Genomic DNA, 17681 nt, shown 5'->3' with positions numbered 1-17681 from the left:
TCCTGGCACTACTGGCACTATTCTAGCAATTGCTGACATTGATGGCTTATCTTAGAGATGTGCTGTCATTGTCTGTCATAAGTCAACCTCTTTGAAGGGGAATGACAAGTAAGGGCATCTGCAAGAGGCTGATAATGCGTTCATAAATCACTGCAAAAGGTGCACCACAATAATATGCAACTGACAATACTGGCCAAACCCTCACACTGATGTTAAAAACTGAGACTTTGGCCAATATATTCCAGTCAGGAACATATCGGAGCCCAAGGCACCCCATCAAGGTATCTCAGTATGGCATAGGTCCTAACCCTAACCTACCTACAGTGTGTGAACACAGTCCGATAGGTGCTGAGGCTCCCGCATACCTCCATAGTAAGATCACTTATACAATGGGAGGGTAGGAGGAGGCTGCAAGCCCCACCTTTAACAGGCCATGTGACGACACAGGCTACCAGGTGCACAGAATGTTACCAACGATAAACTATGGCACATTCCATATATATCAAGAAAAAAAATCACAGAATGAAGTGGCCTAAATGGGAGGAAGTGCTCAAAACCCCAAACACTGTAGTGTGTTTATACCTGGGGGCAGTGATGGCCAGTTTGCAGTGTTCGCCGACGAACACATGCGATCTGCCATCTTTATTCCCAAGTCCGGCGATGCAGAGGTAAGTCCTTACCTGTGCCTGCGCCGCGAGCCGCTCTGGAACACATGCGGTCACCGGGAGCAGGCAGTTCCGAGAACAGCCTCTGAGGAAAGGGATTTAGGGATCATTATTTCAGAAGACTTAAAGGTAGGCAGACAATGTCACAGAGCAGCAGGAAATACTAGCAGAATGCTTGGGTGTATAGGGAGAGGCATTACCAGTAGAAAGAGTGAGGTGCTCATGTCGCACTACAGAGCACTAGTGAAACCTCATTTGGAGTATTGTGCGGAGTACTGGAGACCATATCTCCAGAAGGATATTGATACTTTGGAGAGAGTTCAGAGAAGAGCTACTAAACTGGTACATGGATTGCAGGATAAAACTTACCAGGAAAGATTAAAGGACCTTAACATGTATAGCTTGGAAGAAAGACGAAACAGAGGGGATATGATAGAAACTTTTAAATACATAAAGGGAATCAACAAGGTAAAAGAGGAAAGAATATTTAAAATAAGAAAAACTGCTACAAGAGGACATAGTTTTAAATTAGAGGGGCAAAGGTTTAAAAGTAATAACAGGAAGTATTACTTTACTGAGAGAGTAGTGGATGCATGGAATAGCCTTCCTGCAGAAGTGGCAGCTGCAAATACAGTGGAGGAGTTTAAGCATGCATGGGATAGGCATAAGGCCATCCTTCATATAAGATGGGGCCAGGGGCTATCCATAGTATTTAGTATATTGGGCAGACTAGATGGACCAAATGGTTCTTATCTGCCAACACATTCTATGTTTCTATGTTTCTTTATCGGGCTATTCTCGGAATTGCCTGCTCCCGGTGACCGCATGTGTTTCAGAGCTGCTCGCGGCGCAGGCACAGGTAAGGACTTACCTCTGCATCGCCGGACTTGGGAATAAAGATGGCAGATCGCATGTGTTCGTCGGCGAACACTGCGAACTGGCCATCACTGCCCGGGGGAGCAATCCCTCCGCATGTGATCTGCTGCTAACGGCAATCCCCAGCAAAATGCATAAAATGGAGGATGTTGGCAGTGGACCACATGCACCACAAAAAACATCCTACACAAGATGGAATAATGTGTGGATAAACACACTACAGTGTTTGGGGTTTTGAGCACTTCCTCCCATTTAGACCACTTCATTCTGTGATAATAAGTTCAACCAGAAGCCATTTGAGCTCCCACTATACAACCCTCTTGGACCAGGTGTTGGGTCCTGGTTCTACTTATCAATAAATAAAGTGTACATTTTTGTAGGCTTTTAGCTGGTAGGTGGAAACAATGTGCATCTCTGGGATCAACCAGGAGAGACAACTACCTAGTAGAATGCTCTTCCTGCAGATTTTATGCAGGCATCGTAAGTGGTTATGACTAACTGTCATAGCAACAGAGATATGGTAACAGGGGTTAATATGATTGCCTGGAATTATCGGGAACTGGGTGATGTATCCAAACACTATGCAATATTTCATTTTATGGGATAGCAATAAACAGCTATTTTATGGCTCACTGAGACTCTGATTTAAGGATTCCCTTTCCTGGCTTGTTTTTGGATAGGGCAAGCATTTTACTCTACTTACTCTACCCATTCTAGAGTAGACAGTGTTTTAGTAAATAAAAATATCCTCTTTCAATGTAATGGCTCCAGTATAGACCCTGATGGGCAATTCTTCATCTATCATATGTACTATCCCAGGTCCCACTTACATTGATTGCGCTTTATATTCTTTCTATAGATGAAGAAGGTTTTGGCGTTTCTGACTGCATCACCTGTTGTCCCCGTTTTAATGACCAGTGATTACAATATGTACCTGGTGTGAGGGATTAGCTCTTTTTCGGGGGTCACTCTCACAATCATCTCCACAACAGCCGGTTTGCAGGTCCAAACGTCAGGTTTATTTTCACAACAGCAAAAAAAAAAAAAAAAAAAAAAAAAAAAACCCTGCCTGTCTGGCCTCTAACTAAACAGGAATAATCCTACCTCACTTGTAGCACCCGTTCACACACGGTACCAACATGCGGCTTTTCCAGCCTATACTTGAGCACTTCCAGGCTGTAACAAAGTCTAGTACGTTTGGGGGATTGTGGCCCAGAGGTCCGCCTGACTCTGGCCTAGCGACCGTCGATTCCCAGACCTTGCGGAGTCCCTCAAAGTTCAGGCTAACACCTATCCCCGTGGCCCCTCAGCCAGCCCGGCTGAGTCCACTCTTCCAGAGCCTCTAGCAGGGGCCTCTGTTGCACCAAGACTCTCTTGACTGACAGTCTGGGCTGGGCTCTTATCCCAGACTGATTGTGGCACCTGGTGCTGCTTCAGAATTGATGACTGACGGGGAAGACATGGAAACTCCTGCCATGAATCTCCCCTAGCAGCCATGAGGCCTGTAATTACCTAACACTGGATATATCCTTAGATGGGTTTCATGGTGCGAATAGTCCAGTGGATTAATCCTACACAACTTTTACAAGATTTATTGATAAGATTGACATGTATGATCTTTGGATATGTTCCCCATATGCAGCAGTTTTCTTGTTACTCAAGCTCCTCTAGCTCTTTATCTAGGATAGACCTTACAATGGGTAGCACTTTTTTGCTCCCACACGTTCAATGAGTGGAGTATTTGAAAAGGAGTAGTTCTGATCATTCTCCTGTGTGAGTCCAGCTTGGACTAAATCCTAATAGAGAACTGGAAAGGTCTCTATGGAAGCTGAACCCATTCTGGCTTCAGGTATTGCACTCCTCGGAAGATATTCTAAAAGAAATGCAAGAATTGATGTGCATCAATGTGGGGTCTGTTTCCCATTTAGCGGTGTGCAATGTGCTTAAAACATATGTTAAGGGTTTGTTTAAAGGGTTTGTTTTATTAGTAGGCATAATGTAAAAATAGGAAGATAATGATAATAGCTGCTGAAAAGTTACCTGCACAGAACAGGAAGTCATGTCCTATTATTAGACCTACTGACCAGTGTGAAAACTGTAGGGATTATAGCTAGAGGTAATTTGGTTAAAATTGTTCTTATGTCACAATTTCTCTACATACTACCAAAACCCTAGTTATATTATCTAATAGCCCAAGCCCAGCAATTCAAGGGCTGGAAAATGATGGATTTCCCCAGCATACTTTTTGGAAATTGGTCTGTTGTTAGACCTCGGAGGTTAACCCTATGTTCACATTGGTTTTCAAAGCGTGGGAGAAAATTTACCTTTTGTCTAATATTCATGGTTACATGAAGCTCACATCCTTGTGGAGGAACTCTAAACCTATTGAGGTTCAGAGACCTGCTGGTGTAAAGATGCCGCTGATTACCCTATGAACAAGAAAAAAGCTTGTTCATCGGGTAATAGAATGGTTTGTGCGGACACCTAAATCATCGTTTGCCAGCAGCAGATCATGGTGTCCTAACAGCCTCTGCTGCCCTGCTGGAAAGCAAGGATTCTGCATTAGGTATCACTCTTTCCCATGATGCCTCCTTCACTGATGAGCAGGTGATTGTGAGGAAGGAATGCTTCCTTCCCGACGATTGTCTGCTAAATTGTGCAATGTAAATTGGCCTTTAGACATGCTCAGTCTAAAGGTCCCTTTTCAGAGCAGATTAATGGATCTTACTATTGCCTTTTTACCTGTTCTAGAAAATATAACAATCTCATGTGGCACAAAAGGACTTATCTCATTATTTTATCAGCATTTATCTTTGCGTGGTTGGATAAAACTGGAGCATGAAGTCGATCTGATCTCAGATGAGCAACAGTCAAATATCCTTCCAACCACTTTGTTGGTAAAGTTCATAGAATGTCTCAACAATTTTCACTTCATACAGTTTATAAAACTCCAAAATGTCTTCATAATATTGGTTGTAGGGATAATTCCCCATGCCCCAGATGTGGTGCACAAAAAGCTAATTTATGTCATATGATATGGGATTGTCCTGCCCTTGGAATATTTTGGAGGTATGTACTAAATCTTATCATCACTGTTTATAGTATTTGTGGAGCTGAAACTGTGTATACTAGGGATTCAGAAGGGTAAGGTTACTTTCACACTCACGCTTGTTGTGCATCCATCATGGATCTGCACAGACGGATCCGTTCAGATAACACAAACGTCTGCATCGGTTCAGAACTGATCCGTTTGTATTATCTTTAACATAGCCAAGACGGATCCGTCTTGAACACCATTGAAAGTCAATGGAGGACGGATTAGTTTTCTATTGTGCCGGATTGTGTCATAGAAAACGGATCCGTCCCCATTGACTTACGTCGTGCGTCAGAACGGATCCGTTTGGCTCAGTTTCATCAGACGGACACGGGCTGTCTCCAAAGCGGAGTGGAGACGGAACGGAGGCAAACTGATGCATTCCGAGCGGATCCTTATCCATTCAAAATGCATTAGGGCAAAACTGATCCGTTGTGGACTGCTTGTGAGATCCCTGAACGGAAATCCAAAACGCCAGTGTAAAAGTAGCCTAGTAAGTGTGGTGGTGGGGCCTCGATAGGAATTCTTAGATTTTTTTACTAGGCAATGATTGCTAAATATTGTGTGATATATTTATGGCCAGGACAAAAACTGTAATGCACTTAGAAAAAGTACATAAAAAAATAAGAACTAATGGGAAATTTCAGGCGATATGGGGTCCAATTCAAAGGGATTGCCCTCACATTTGTGGACAAGACGTTGGGATGTTTTAGCCACAGCAAGGAATTTGCTTTCAGGCTGAAAGGTTGGTGTGATATCCTACTGTCTTGTAATATGAATGGGGAATGCAGCCTTTTTTTGCTATAATTGTATTATGCTTGTCAAAGTATGTATAATTGTTGTATTGTCCTTGTGGTGAGGGAGGTTGTTTTGTTTGGTTTTATTTGTTTCTCTGTGTGTATTTTAATGTTTTTTGAACAACGCCATAAAAATGATCTGAATAAAAAAAGAATGGCAACAGGATAAGACAACAGTACAGAGACTCGAAAAGAAATAGATGCAGGGTTGTAAATATAAGACATAGTGAAACCCAAGCCCAAGGAGTCTAAGGAGGGGAAGCAAAAATGACTCTTTGGCCTGTACTATTAATAATGCATACTTGATGGAAATTGTTGGAGATTTTGCATTAGCTTTGCAGGAGCTTTAAAGGGTCACAGATCTTTCAAAAATCTTTATCATAACGACATATTAAAGGATTTGATTGGTGTAGGTATGAGTGCTGAGATCCCCACCGATTGCTAGAACGAGGAGAGAGAAGCGTTTGCATAGCACAGGAGAATCAAGACAGACCTATAGACTTTCTATGGAGCCCAAGTACTGCAACGAGGAGACAGAGCGTGTTATACGAGCACTTCTCTCTCCTTATTCTTAGCACTCAGACCCCCACTGATCAAAACCTTTGATGTCTTATTATAACAAATGTTTTTGTGAAGATCTTCCTCAGGATAGATCATTAGTATCTGATTGGTGGGGTCTGACACCCGGGACCCCCACCAATCAGCGGTTTGAAAAGGCACCAGCACTCCTGTGGGCACTGTGGCCTTCTCGCAGCTTAACACGCACAATGCTGTACATTGTATAGCAGGTGTGCTTGGTATCGTGCTCAGCCCCATTCACTTGAATGGTGCTGAGCTGCGCCTAGGCCACATGAATGATGAACATGTCATCATTGGCCTAGGGAAAGCTGTGAGAAGTCCGTGGCACTACTGCCTTCTCAAACAGCAGTTCTGTGGGGGTCCCACTCCTAGCTCCCCCACGATATGCTGTTTGAAGAGAGTGCAGCGCTGCCTTCTCTGCTCTGTTTTCCTGCTTGATGCAGCAATTGCAGTGGTGTGCAGGTGTAATTACAAGTGGGGCACCCCCATTCACTTCTGTGGGATAGCTCTGTAGTATTCACTTGAGCCGTCCCATAAAAGTGAATGAGGGCGCCATACTTGTAATTACACCTGCTCACCACTACACCGCGACCAGGTAAACAGAGCGGAGAAGGCAGCGCTGTTTTCTCTTCAAACAGCTGATCGGCGGGGGTACCAGGAGTCGTACCCCCATCAATCTGATATTGATGACCTATCCTGAGGATAGGTAATCATTAGTAAAAGCAGACAACCCCTTTCAAGTCTCAGAAAACCCCTTTAATTTACCTGCCTGATTGGAGGTCAAATGTAGCTGGGAAATCCACCCACTTATTGGGAGCAGAATAGTCTGGATCAAGACAAACAAAAATGTCCCTGGATTTAACCATGACAGCCAAAATGAAAAGAGTGCTCGAAAACATGATAGAAAAAGGTTTATATTACAAAATGATATATTCCTTCATTCCCTTACGTCCTACCAGCAGCACAGATGGGGTTAACTGCCCCTGTGGACTGGTAGGACCGGCGGAATTTTAATGAGCCCAAGAACCAATAAACGATCTTCAGCTCCCTGAAAGGGAGGAGATCACCCCCCAGCCCACCGTGTTTTTTTCTGTCCTTTGGACAGGTTCGACTGGCGTATCGCTCCTTCTGGGAGCTGAGAGTGTTAAGGGCTCCTTTCTTTCTGTAAAGGATCGCCCCGTTTTATCATGGCTCTCTTTTCTTTGCCTTTATTTCAGGCGGATTGCGGCGATTTTTCTATACCTGGGGACGTCGGGAAGCGGGGTGTCCCCCTCCCCTCTCCTTTCAAGTTTCTCCTGGTCTCCCGTTCCTTCCCATCGCCACATGCGTGCGGCACTATGGGCGCCGCCATCTTCCGGAAGTGACGCGCACTAGCTGCGCTACGTCACTTCCGGTTTTTTCGCAGCGCGGTTTGAGGTTCTTCCTCACCTACTTGTTAGAATTGCTCCCCTATATACATCCTGAGATCCAGGATGACCCGGGGCAGCTACCCAAAGCATATTGAGCTAGTTTTTTGGCTCTCTCATATCTCTAGGATACTTACGATTTGGGACCCGCCCAGGGGGCGGGGCTTCCTCCTTTTAAGCGCCCAGAGCCTGTCATTCAGTGCTCTGGTTGCATCGCTTTGACAAGCTAGCTCCAGAGTTCCCTGTGCCTTGTGATATCCTTATAGTATTGCTTGACGTGGGTTTGTGTGTTCCTCTTCTGCAGCTCTATATTTCTCTAGTGCTGGTGGGCCCCCTTAAGGTCTTGTTTCTCCACCTCCAATTTTTTGTAGGTGTTATGACCTGTCTTTTTTTCCAATTACTGACTATGGCTTCCCCCAAGGATCCGGATCAGCGAAAAACTGGGGCCAAGAGGAAGCATTTGGCGTGCTTTGATTGCAACACGCCCTTAAATGACGGCTGTCCCTACTCTAGGTGTGAGAGTTGTCGCACGGCATCCACGGAACCCACGATGCAGGAAATGTTTCAGTGGACGAAGACATACGTGGATGATTCCATTAAGGGAGTGGTGCGTTTACTTAATGAGAGGTTACCAGGACCCTCTCAGACTCCCATGGATGTGGTCGCTCCAGTCGCACCAGTCGAAAGACCTACCCCCTGTTCGGTGGGGTCTTCTTCCGAGGAAGAAGAAATTACTTCTTGATTTTTCCCTCCAGAAAAGACGCAGAAGTTACTTAAGTCCATCAGGTCGGGGGACCATGATGTTGACATTGGGGAGTCCTCCGATCCCGCCGTACGGACACAGCGTGTCTTCAGAGCGGATGAGACCCTTCTCTCTGTGATGCGCACAGAATGGCGAAAGCCTGAGAAAGGTCCAGTTCTCACTAGAAAGTTTAAACTCATGTACCCGATGGCTAAACCCTTGGTGGAATCGTGGGGTTCCGTTCCCAAGGTGGACATGGCTATAGCCAAGTTGTCCCGGCGCACTCTAGTCCCTGCAGATGATGGGTCTAGTCTGCAGGACCCTCTAGATCGGAGGGCAGAGTGCACCCTTAGAAGGAGTTATGCGGCGGCCGCTGCCTCCGCATCAACTTCGATTGCGGCCACTGAAGTAGCCACCTATCTACGCTCTAGTCTCAACCAGATCCAGACAGACGTGGACCAGAGCGTATCCAGGGATGATATCCTGGCAGCCTTTAAATCAGCCAACCTGGCTATGGACTTCTTAGTTGACTCCACCCAGATGCAGCTGAAGCTGGCCGCCAAAACTATGGCCTTAGTTTCGGCTGCCCGCAGACCACTCTGGCTGAAACCTTGGGTCGCGGACAACACGTCCAAGTTCAACCTTTGTGGGCTCCCCTTCGAACCAGACAGGCTGTTTGGGTCCGAATTGGATAAGATAATGGAGGGGCTCTCCGACAAAAAGGGGAAGAGCCTCCCCCAGCAGCCCTTTCGGGGACGCCCCAGACAGGCAAAGAAGCGCGAAGGACGTCCGGGGCAGCAGTCTAGGCGCAGAGATTGGGGGGGACCGTCTCGTAAATATTCGAGGCGCTCCCGTAAACCCGCCAAGGAGGCAAAACCCTCCTGACTATGGGCCTCTTCGAGGCTCTTGGATAAGCCCTGCTGTCCCTGCAGTGTCTCCTCTAGACTTTCCCATACCACTCCCCCAAATGCCCGTGGGGGGCCGTCTCTCCCATTTCAGAGACTCTTGGAGTCAGTTGATCGCAGACCCTTGGGTTCTGGACTTAGTCTCCGTCGGGTACCGGGTAGACTTTCTCTCTCTCCCCCCAGAGAGATTCGTCGCTACACGAAACTTCGGGCCGGCCAAACAAGTGGTCCTGGAATCTTACATCCAGGACTATATCTTCAAGGGAGCCCTAGAGGAGGTGCCGGCAGGGGAGAGAGGCCTAGGCATTTACTCACCAGTGTTCCTGGTTCCCAAGAAGACGGGAGACCTCCGGATTATCATCGACTTGAGATTTCTCAATCGATTTATAAGGAAAACAAGGTTTCGCATGGAAACCATAAGGTCAGTCGCCCATATCCTCAACCTCGGGGATGTCATGGCTACTCTGGACCTCAAAGATGCTTATCTTCATATTCCGATCCATTCCGCTTTCCGGAAATTTCTCAGGATCGCGGTCCAGATTTCAGGGGTTCGCAGGCACTTTCAGTTCACCGCGCTCCCCTTCGGAATCTCTTTTGCCCCCCTTATCTTCACCAAAGTGGTGGTGTCGGTGGTGGCAGCATTGAGACTTCAAGGTCTGACTATTATTCCTTATCTGGACGATTGGCTTTTCATAGCCTCTTCAGTTCCGATCCTTACCCACCATCTTCAGGTCGCAATCTCCTTTCTTCTCCGCCTAGGCTGGATTATCAACTGGCAGAAGTCGAATGTGAGCCCATCATCTTCAATCCATTATTTAGGATTCGTGGTCGACTCTGTGGAGATGTCCCTCCGGTTGACTCAAGAAAGGAAAGCGCGGATTCAGGACCTGGCAAAGGTCCTTTATGTCCCTCGCCGAGTCTCTATTCGGACTCTCATGAAGATGGTGGGGCTCATGTCAGCGGCTGCGGACGCAGTCCCTTGGGCGCTATGGCACCTCCGTCCTCTTCAGTCGGAGGTCTTACACTTATGGAACGGCAGCCCTGCGGGGCTAGATTCCCTGTGCTCCCTGTCCGGTCAAACCCGGATTTCCCTCAGATGGTGGTTTCAACTGCCAGCAGGGAAGTCTATGACCCAACCAAATTGGGTCATATTGACTACAGACGCGTCCCTTGTAGGCTGGGGCGCTCACCTGGACGGATCCCCAGTGCAGGGATCCTGGTCCCCCTTGGAGCGGCATCTTTCCTCCAATCTTCGCGAGATGCGAGCTATCCGGCTAGCCCTCCTTCACTTCGCCCCTCAGATTCGGGGCAAAGCGGTGAAAGTCCAGTCAGACAATATGACTGCGGTTCTTTATATAAACAAGCAGGGAGGCACAAGGTCATTACCCCTTCTATCAGAGATCAGGGTGATCCTTCGGTGGGCAGAGTTGAACCTTTCCCATCTATCTGCCGTTCATATCTGAGGTTCCCTCAATATGATAGCAGACCGCTTAAGTCGAGGATTACCGACCATGGAGTGGTCTCTGCATCCGGAGGTCTTCAGGCAGCTAGTTCACAGTTGGGGTATGCCAGAGGTGGACCTCATGGCAACCAGGTTCAACGCCAAGGTGCTGAGGTTCTGTTCCCTGTACCGGGAAGACAACCCCCTGGCGATAGATGCTCTGTCGATACCGTGGAGGTTCAGGCTGGCTTACATCTTCCCTCCGTTTTCCATGATACCGAGGGTATTGATGAAAATCCGTCAGGATCAGGCCTCGGTAATAGCCATCATACCGTTTTGGCCCAAAAGATCCTGGTTTACCCAGCTCATTCAGATGAGTCGGGGACAATACTGGAGACTCCCCACGGAGCAGACCCTGGTGTCGTGGGACACTCACCTCTGCCCAGATCTGCACAGGTTCAACCTGACAGCCTGGAGGTTGATCAGTCCCTTCCCAACATAGAAGGGCTTTCCGAGTCGGTCCTGAGAGCTTTGTCGCATTCCCGAGCAGAGTCTACAAACAAGGCCTACTCCAGGATCATGAGAATCTTCGTGGCATGGTGTGATTCCAAACAGGTGGCGTTTGCAGATCCGCCCCTTCCTGCGATACTACATTTCCTTCAGGACGGATTAGATAGAGGCCTATCTCCAGCTACCTTGAAGGTACAAATTTGTGCCATCTCGGCCTGTCTCAACAGGCCATACTCTCGGGACCCACTCATCAAACGCTTCTTGAAGGGAGCGGAAAGACTAAAGCCTACTATACTGAAACCCATTCCCCAGTGGGATCTTTCAGTAGTGCTCAGGGGGCTAGCATCTCCCCCCTTCGAGCCTTTGGAGGAGGTAGATTTCAAATATTTAACTCTAAAGATGGTCTTTCTTCTGGCTATAGCCTCAGCCAAAAGAGTCTCTGAATTGCAGGCTTTCTCTGCAATTCATCCATATATTATTTTCTTACAAGACAGAGTACTCCTGAAGTTTTTACCATACTTCAGACCTAAGGTGCCTACTTTTCAAAACATCAACCAGGTAATCTCTTTACCAGTTTTGTTTACAGCCTCCTCCTCTGATACTCCAGCTAGAGATCCGCTGGATATTTCTAGATGCCTCCAGATCTATGTGGATAGATCCAGAGAGTTCAGGATAGATGAGAATCTCCTTATCCTGTTTGCCGGTAAGTCTAAAGGCCGTAAAGCGTCTAAAGCCACCATTAGTCGCTGGATCAAGGAGGCCATTAAGGAAGCCTTTGTCTCCCAAACCTTAGATCCTCCCGAGTTTGTGAGAGCCCATTCTACTAGGGCGGTCTCCACCTCGGTTGCGGAAAGAAGCCTTCTCCCCTTAGAGTTGATCTGTAAGGCGGCCTCCTGGCCAACCTGAGTCAACCTTCATCTCCCATTATAGGATAGATGCTAGGATGGCAGAGTTTTCGGCTTTTGGGCAGGCAGTTCTTACTTCTGCCAGGCATGAGGACCCTCCCTAGGGGTTTTATCTTGCTATCTCCCCATCTGTGCTGCTGGTAGGACGTAAGGGAATCGTTAATTTCTAACGATAATTTGTTTTCCCTTAGTCCTAACAGCAGCACACAAATATCCCTCCCTAAATACATCATACTTGTTAAAAACATGGTGGGCTGGGGGGTGATCTCCTCCCTTTCAGGGAGCTGAAGATCGTTTATTGGTTCTTGGGCTCATTAAAATTCCGCCGGTCCTACCAGTCCACAGGGGCAGTTAACCCCATCTGTGCTGCTGTTAGGACTAAGGGAAAACAAATTATCGTTAGAAATTAACGATTTCATGACTTTATCAATTTAAGAGTAATGTCTTAGAAGGAACTGAGAATTTGTCTATCTGCTATTATACCATGTCCTGTCTCCTTACCATCTAGAGTTCCTGGTAAACATTCCATTTAGTCACTGTTCATGCAGGATATAGTATACTATGGCTAATACTAATTTCCCTCAAAAATGATGCTTCTACATGAGTACTGTTTAATCCTGAAGATTTAATTCCAACTCTAACGACTTTACTCAGGAGTAATCTCTCATTCTGGAAAACATCCAGTTCAATTTGAGCTTATGTGACACATCTGTTGTATTCGTAGAGCTGATGTTGTATTTGCACTAAACATATTCAACTGTGTCATCGGTTCCAGAGTCTTTACATAATCAACCACCTCCAATTAAAGGGGCGCGTAGCTGACTCTGGAGAATACTGACCACAGTATCAGGGAACTGCAATGGTGTACCAGCTACATTGCTAGCAGAGGAAACATGTTTCTGATCTGGTTTCATGTGGCCTTTTTTGTTATAATAAATAGGATAATCTTTAAATTGATATTACGCCAGTAATACAATAAACCACAAAGAGAGAGAAGATAGAATAATCTCTTCTTCATGTCGCTCCTGCAGGTGAAGGTCTGCGACTATTACTAATCATCATCATTAAATTGCAAAGTTCCTAAAACTGATACAGCTTTTCCTTAGGGATTTTAGCTTGTATAATCCTTTCTTTCGCATTTTCCTCTTCTGGTGCTTGCTTGAAAAGCGCTCTTTTAGAAATCAATACTACTTGAATTTTCAGCAGTGAATAATAAAATTTCAATCTGTGCACAATAGAAGAGACATCCTTTTTGCTCATGTATTGAGGGAAGAATAGCAAGTGCCCAGCATATGAAGAATACAATCATTTCCTGGCTTCACTTGATTGGCTGCCTCTGAAAACCAATGCTTCAAACTAATCCTTGGACATCCCCTGGGTGACATTTCTCATTTCTTATGATTTTTACAGAGCGCAACCCAAGCTTCATAAAGACGGCTAGAGGGTTGAGGATGACTGCTACTAAAGCAGCCTTTACTGCTGCTGGAGAAAGAGACTTAATATTTACAATAACATAAAATGTTTGGATTCTATGAAATGTGGACTTACTGTAACTTAAAAATAAAATATTAATTGGAAAGTCAAGGCTGTAATTGCTAACTTCAGTAGATATAATGAATCATTAATAGTGATGAGCGAGCACCAAAGTATTCGGGTGTTCGGCCCAAACACATTGCTATATTCGTGTGCTCGGCTGAGCACTCGAGTATAATGGAAGTCAATGGGAGACAACCAGGCACCCCCTGCTCGGAAAAGAAGAGGATGTCTGGTTCATAAAAAAAGGTTAGAAATTTATGGATACCCCATCAAAATGGTTTGGAAACAGCATTACAAGGATAGCTGGATGCATCTTAGACTCCTATTACGTACGACATACAATAGACAACCACACAAAGGCTATATGTCAAAAGCCAGGTATGTGCCTAATCTATCCATGAGACAGATAACAGCCAGCATACCTTACAATGGCAGCCTTGTGCACTATGAGATATTCCAAACCAGCTCTCATCTGACTGAGAACCAGTAAATAGAGGAAGTACCCTGTCCCCGCGCCTATATCTATCTAATACACTAATAAAGCCCTACTCAAGTGATGGATACAAGAGAAATCCATTAGTCAAAGAGAAAAACAAAAAAACATCATGATGTCTGTATATATTTTTTGTACTAAAAACCCCAACGTGTTTCACCTGCGCCTGGCAGCTCATCAGGGGGTGATATATAGTAAATAATCATAGGGAATACAGATAGCTCAAAAGATAAATAAAGATAATACTTAGCTCCCATGGGTAGCCTGTTGGATATAATAACGATGAAGAGACTCTGTCAATAGATGGTTAACTGGTCAAGGAGCCCATTGCACAGCGGGTACAGGCATCTAGGGAGCTGCTATGGCTGGTGTGCGCATACAACTCTGTAGTTGTTCCCTCATATATAATGACAAACAAGTGTTATATACCCATTAAAGGGGACTGTATACATGAGGGAAACGGCAGGGGTCCTATTAAATAATTTGTACATAAGAACCATAATTGGCAAAAGTAGCTGGTTAGATCATATTAATTCATATTTGGTAGAATTTAGGTACAAAGTACCTGGCATTCTGGTGGCATAGAAAAATATATGTAAACATGAAGTAAAAATTTTCCCTCATATAGCGTAACGCACAAGTATCACATACCCATTATAGGGAGATTCACCTCAGGAGAGCCGCACACCCCGACCAGGGCCGGATTAAGAGCATCATGGGCCTGGTGCTGAGCATTTTGCTGGGCCTTTTTATGGAAATATATATACATAATATATGAAATCAAAACGCAAAGCATTTTTTTTATTACCATTAAAGTGCCATAATAGAAACGGATCTAAAAGGTTTTTTTTTGTAAACAGTAGGAAACCAGTTAAAGCCATAATAAATACAACATTCAAAACAACCATTTTTTATAAATAGAACGTAAACCATATAAACAAATTAAATATAATTGTATGATAACAGTGCAGAGAGTAAAAAACACAAAACAGGGTTATTCACTCAATCCTAAACTCCATTTTAACCTAAAACGAATCAAACAGCCAGATTATAATTAAACTACACATTTGCTTTTCTTGCCTTCTTGCTTGCAAATTCTTCAATTGTAGTATCAAGATTCAGCTCATTCAGCAACCCATTTTCAATGCATAACAGAGAGAGTGCATTTAAACGCTCCTGACCCATTGAAGATCTCAGTTCATTTTTCACACGTTTTAATGTTGAAAACGAACGCTCACCACTGCAGTTGCTGACCATTAAACACAAATACATGCGGAGGGTCACATGTGTGTTTGGAAATGCACCGACTAGAGATTGTGTGACCAGAAACTTGTACATTTGTAGTTCTTGACTTTCATTAATGCCTTTTTTCGCAGAGGAAGACAGGTAAATTTTGAAAAGAGAGGCAAACTGTACAATTTCATCTGCAAACAAGGGGTCAAGATCTTCAGGATATTGTGCCACTAGTGTTCTGGCTTTGGAGCGTAGACCATCTGTTGCTAGAGTGCACATTTCTAACAGCAAGCCAAATCTTTCCTGAATGACGCTGTATGCCGCTTGTCTGTGCCTCAGTGATTCTGTCAGTTGGTCAATAATAAGATAAAAGGTGCTCACTTTAAACTTTTCAGATGGTGTCATATCAGCACCAGCATCTTCTGCATCACCATAGTCCCACTTCTTATTTCTTTTAATTTTCCTCCCACGTTGTAGCTGGTACTCATCACAGCAGGTAATATCTTTGCCCTGCTGTTCAAATTCAGAGAATTTAGAACGCAGAGACTGAACAAAATCCTTCAGAGAGCTGAGCATGCCTGTTGCTGTATGCAAGTCTAATTTTCCATCTTGGAGACTCTGACTGGTTCTGTGAAACCTGGGTAAAATTACAGACCATATTTCAATCATTATTCCCGTTTCCAGCTGATCCATAACACTGCTTAGGCCCTTTGCTTGTAAACAGACCTCTCCCTTTGTGTTCTCTTCTTTGATAGTAGTATACCCTTTTTGTAAGGCATTCACAGCATCATGATGAGCAGACCAACGCGTATCAGCTAACCTTTTTAATGTTGGTATACCACATGTTTTGAAACGGTTTGTTAGAAGATTCCACCGATGAGTTGATGCAGAAAAAAAACAATATAATTGCTGAACAAAATTAAAGAATGAAACTGCAACTGGACAGCTGTTTACTGCATTTTGTCCTACAAGGTTTAGCGAATGTGCACAACAAGGAATGTATTCAGCCAGTGGATTTTTTTCCCGAATTAAGGCCTGCATACCATTATATTTGCCACTCATATTTGATGCATTATCATATGACTGGCCCCTGCAGTCTTTGATGGAAATACCCTTTTCTTCCAGAAATTGAAGAACCGTGTTTGCTAGTTCCATACCAGTATGTCCAGATATTGGGATAAATTTAGTAAAACGCTCCACTGGACCACTGGCAAGTACATATCGAAATATAATGGTCAGTTGATCAGAATGTGCAATGTCAGGGGTGGAATCAACAGAAATTGAATAATATTTGGCTTGTTTCATTTCATTTACAATCTGCTGTAGCAATTGCTGACCAATCAACTCAATAAACTCATCACATATTGTTGATGACAGGTACGATATGTGACCTCTTCCCTTGTTGCCATGCTTTTGAATATGTTCAGAAAGGAATGGATCATATTCTGCTAACAGCTCAAGACAGCCCAAATAATTCCCGTTGTGTACTGAGCCAATAACTTCATTACTTCCTCGAAAAGACAGACCTCGTGATGAAAGGAGCTTTATAACGCTCAGGATACGGCAAAGTAATTTGTGCCAATATTTTTTCTGATTCTCAAACTGGTTGACAAGATCTTTGTCTATGCGTTGTCCAGAAGTTTTTCTCCTGATAAGGGCTTCAATCGCTTTTCCATGAGAAGCACTATTTTCATGCCTGCTTAAATCTCTTGTGGCATGTCGCCAATCTGAATAACCAGTTGAAGTCAAATGTGTCGTTTCGTCTTTCGAAAAGAGTTTGCAAAGAGCACAAAAAACCTTGCCAGTTTTCGGAGAATAACACAGCCAGTCACGCTTAACTTTTTCGCCATTCAACTGTTCTCTGAAAAACAAAGATTTTGTACAGTGCCTTGTAAAAGTTTCACCTGGACATATCTTTTCTGAGGCACGAAAATCACTGTCCATATGTTGACAGTTGGTAACCCCATTTTCACAGAAATATTCTCTCAAGGCATCACAAATATTCCAATCTCCAATGTCATTTGAATATATTTCTTCTTGCCGTTTTGTTATATTTTCATAGTCCACCTCAGTGGATCCACTTGTTGCGCTAGATGTACTGACAGCAATTGTACTGGTTGAACTTGAAGCGGAAGCATGTATATCAGTTACACTGCTTGTTCCAGATGTTCTTTTTCCACAAAAATCTGTAATTTTTTTAGTTTTAGACAAGATTTTTTGCATTTGTTTTTCTTCCTCTTTTCTAGCTTTCAGCTTCTCCCAACCACTACGTTGTTTTTTCATCCTTGGTTGAAAAAATAAAAATAAAAAGGATGGTCAAATACAGTACTTTCTTTAGGAGTTTTTTTTTTTTTAACAGCTCGTTTATTAGTGCAGTTATCTTGAGTTCTCCTAGGCCCACGCAGAGGACACATTGATCTACTGTGGTAAGGTACAACTCCAATAATTGTATATTGATCCAGGCACCCCGACTGTGGTACGATCCATCCAGGCACCCCG

Source organism: Bufo gargarizans, chromosome 2 (assembly GCF_014858855.1).
Source record: "Bufo gargarizans isolate SCDJY-AF-19 chromosome 2, ASM1485885v1, whole genome shotgun sequence".
Lineage (NCBI taxonomy): Eukaryota > Metazoa > Chordata > Amphibia > Anura > Bufonidae > Bufo > Bufo gargarizans.
This window is presented reverse-complemented; position numbering follows the sequence as displayed.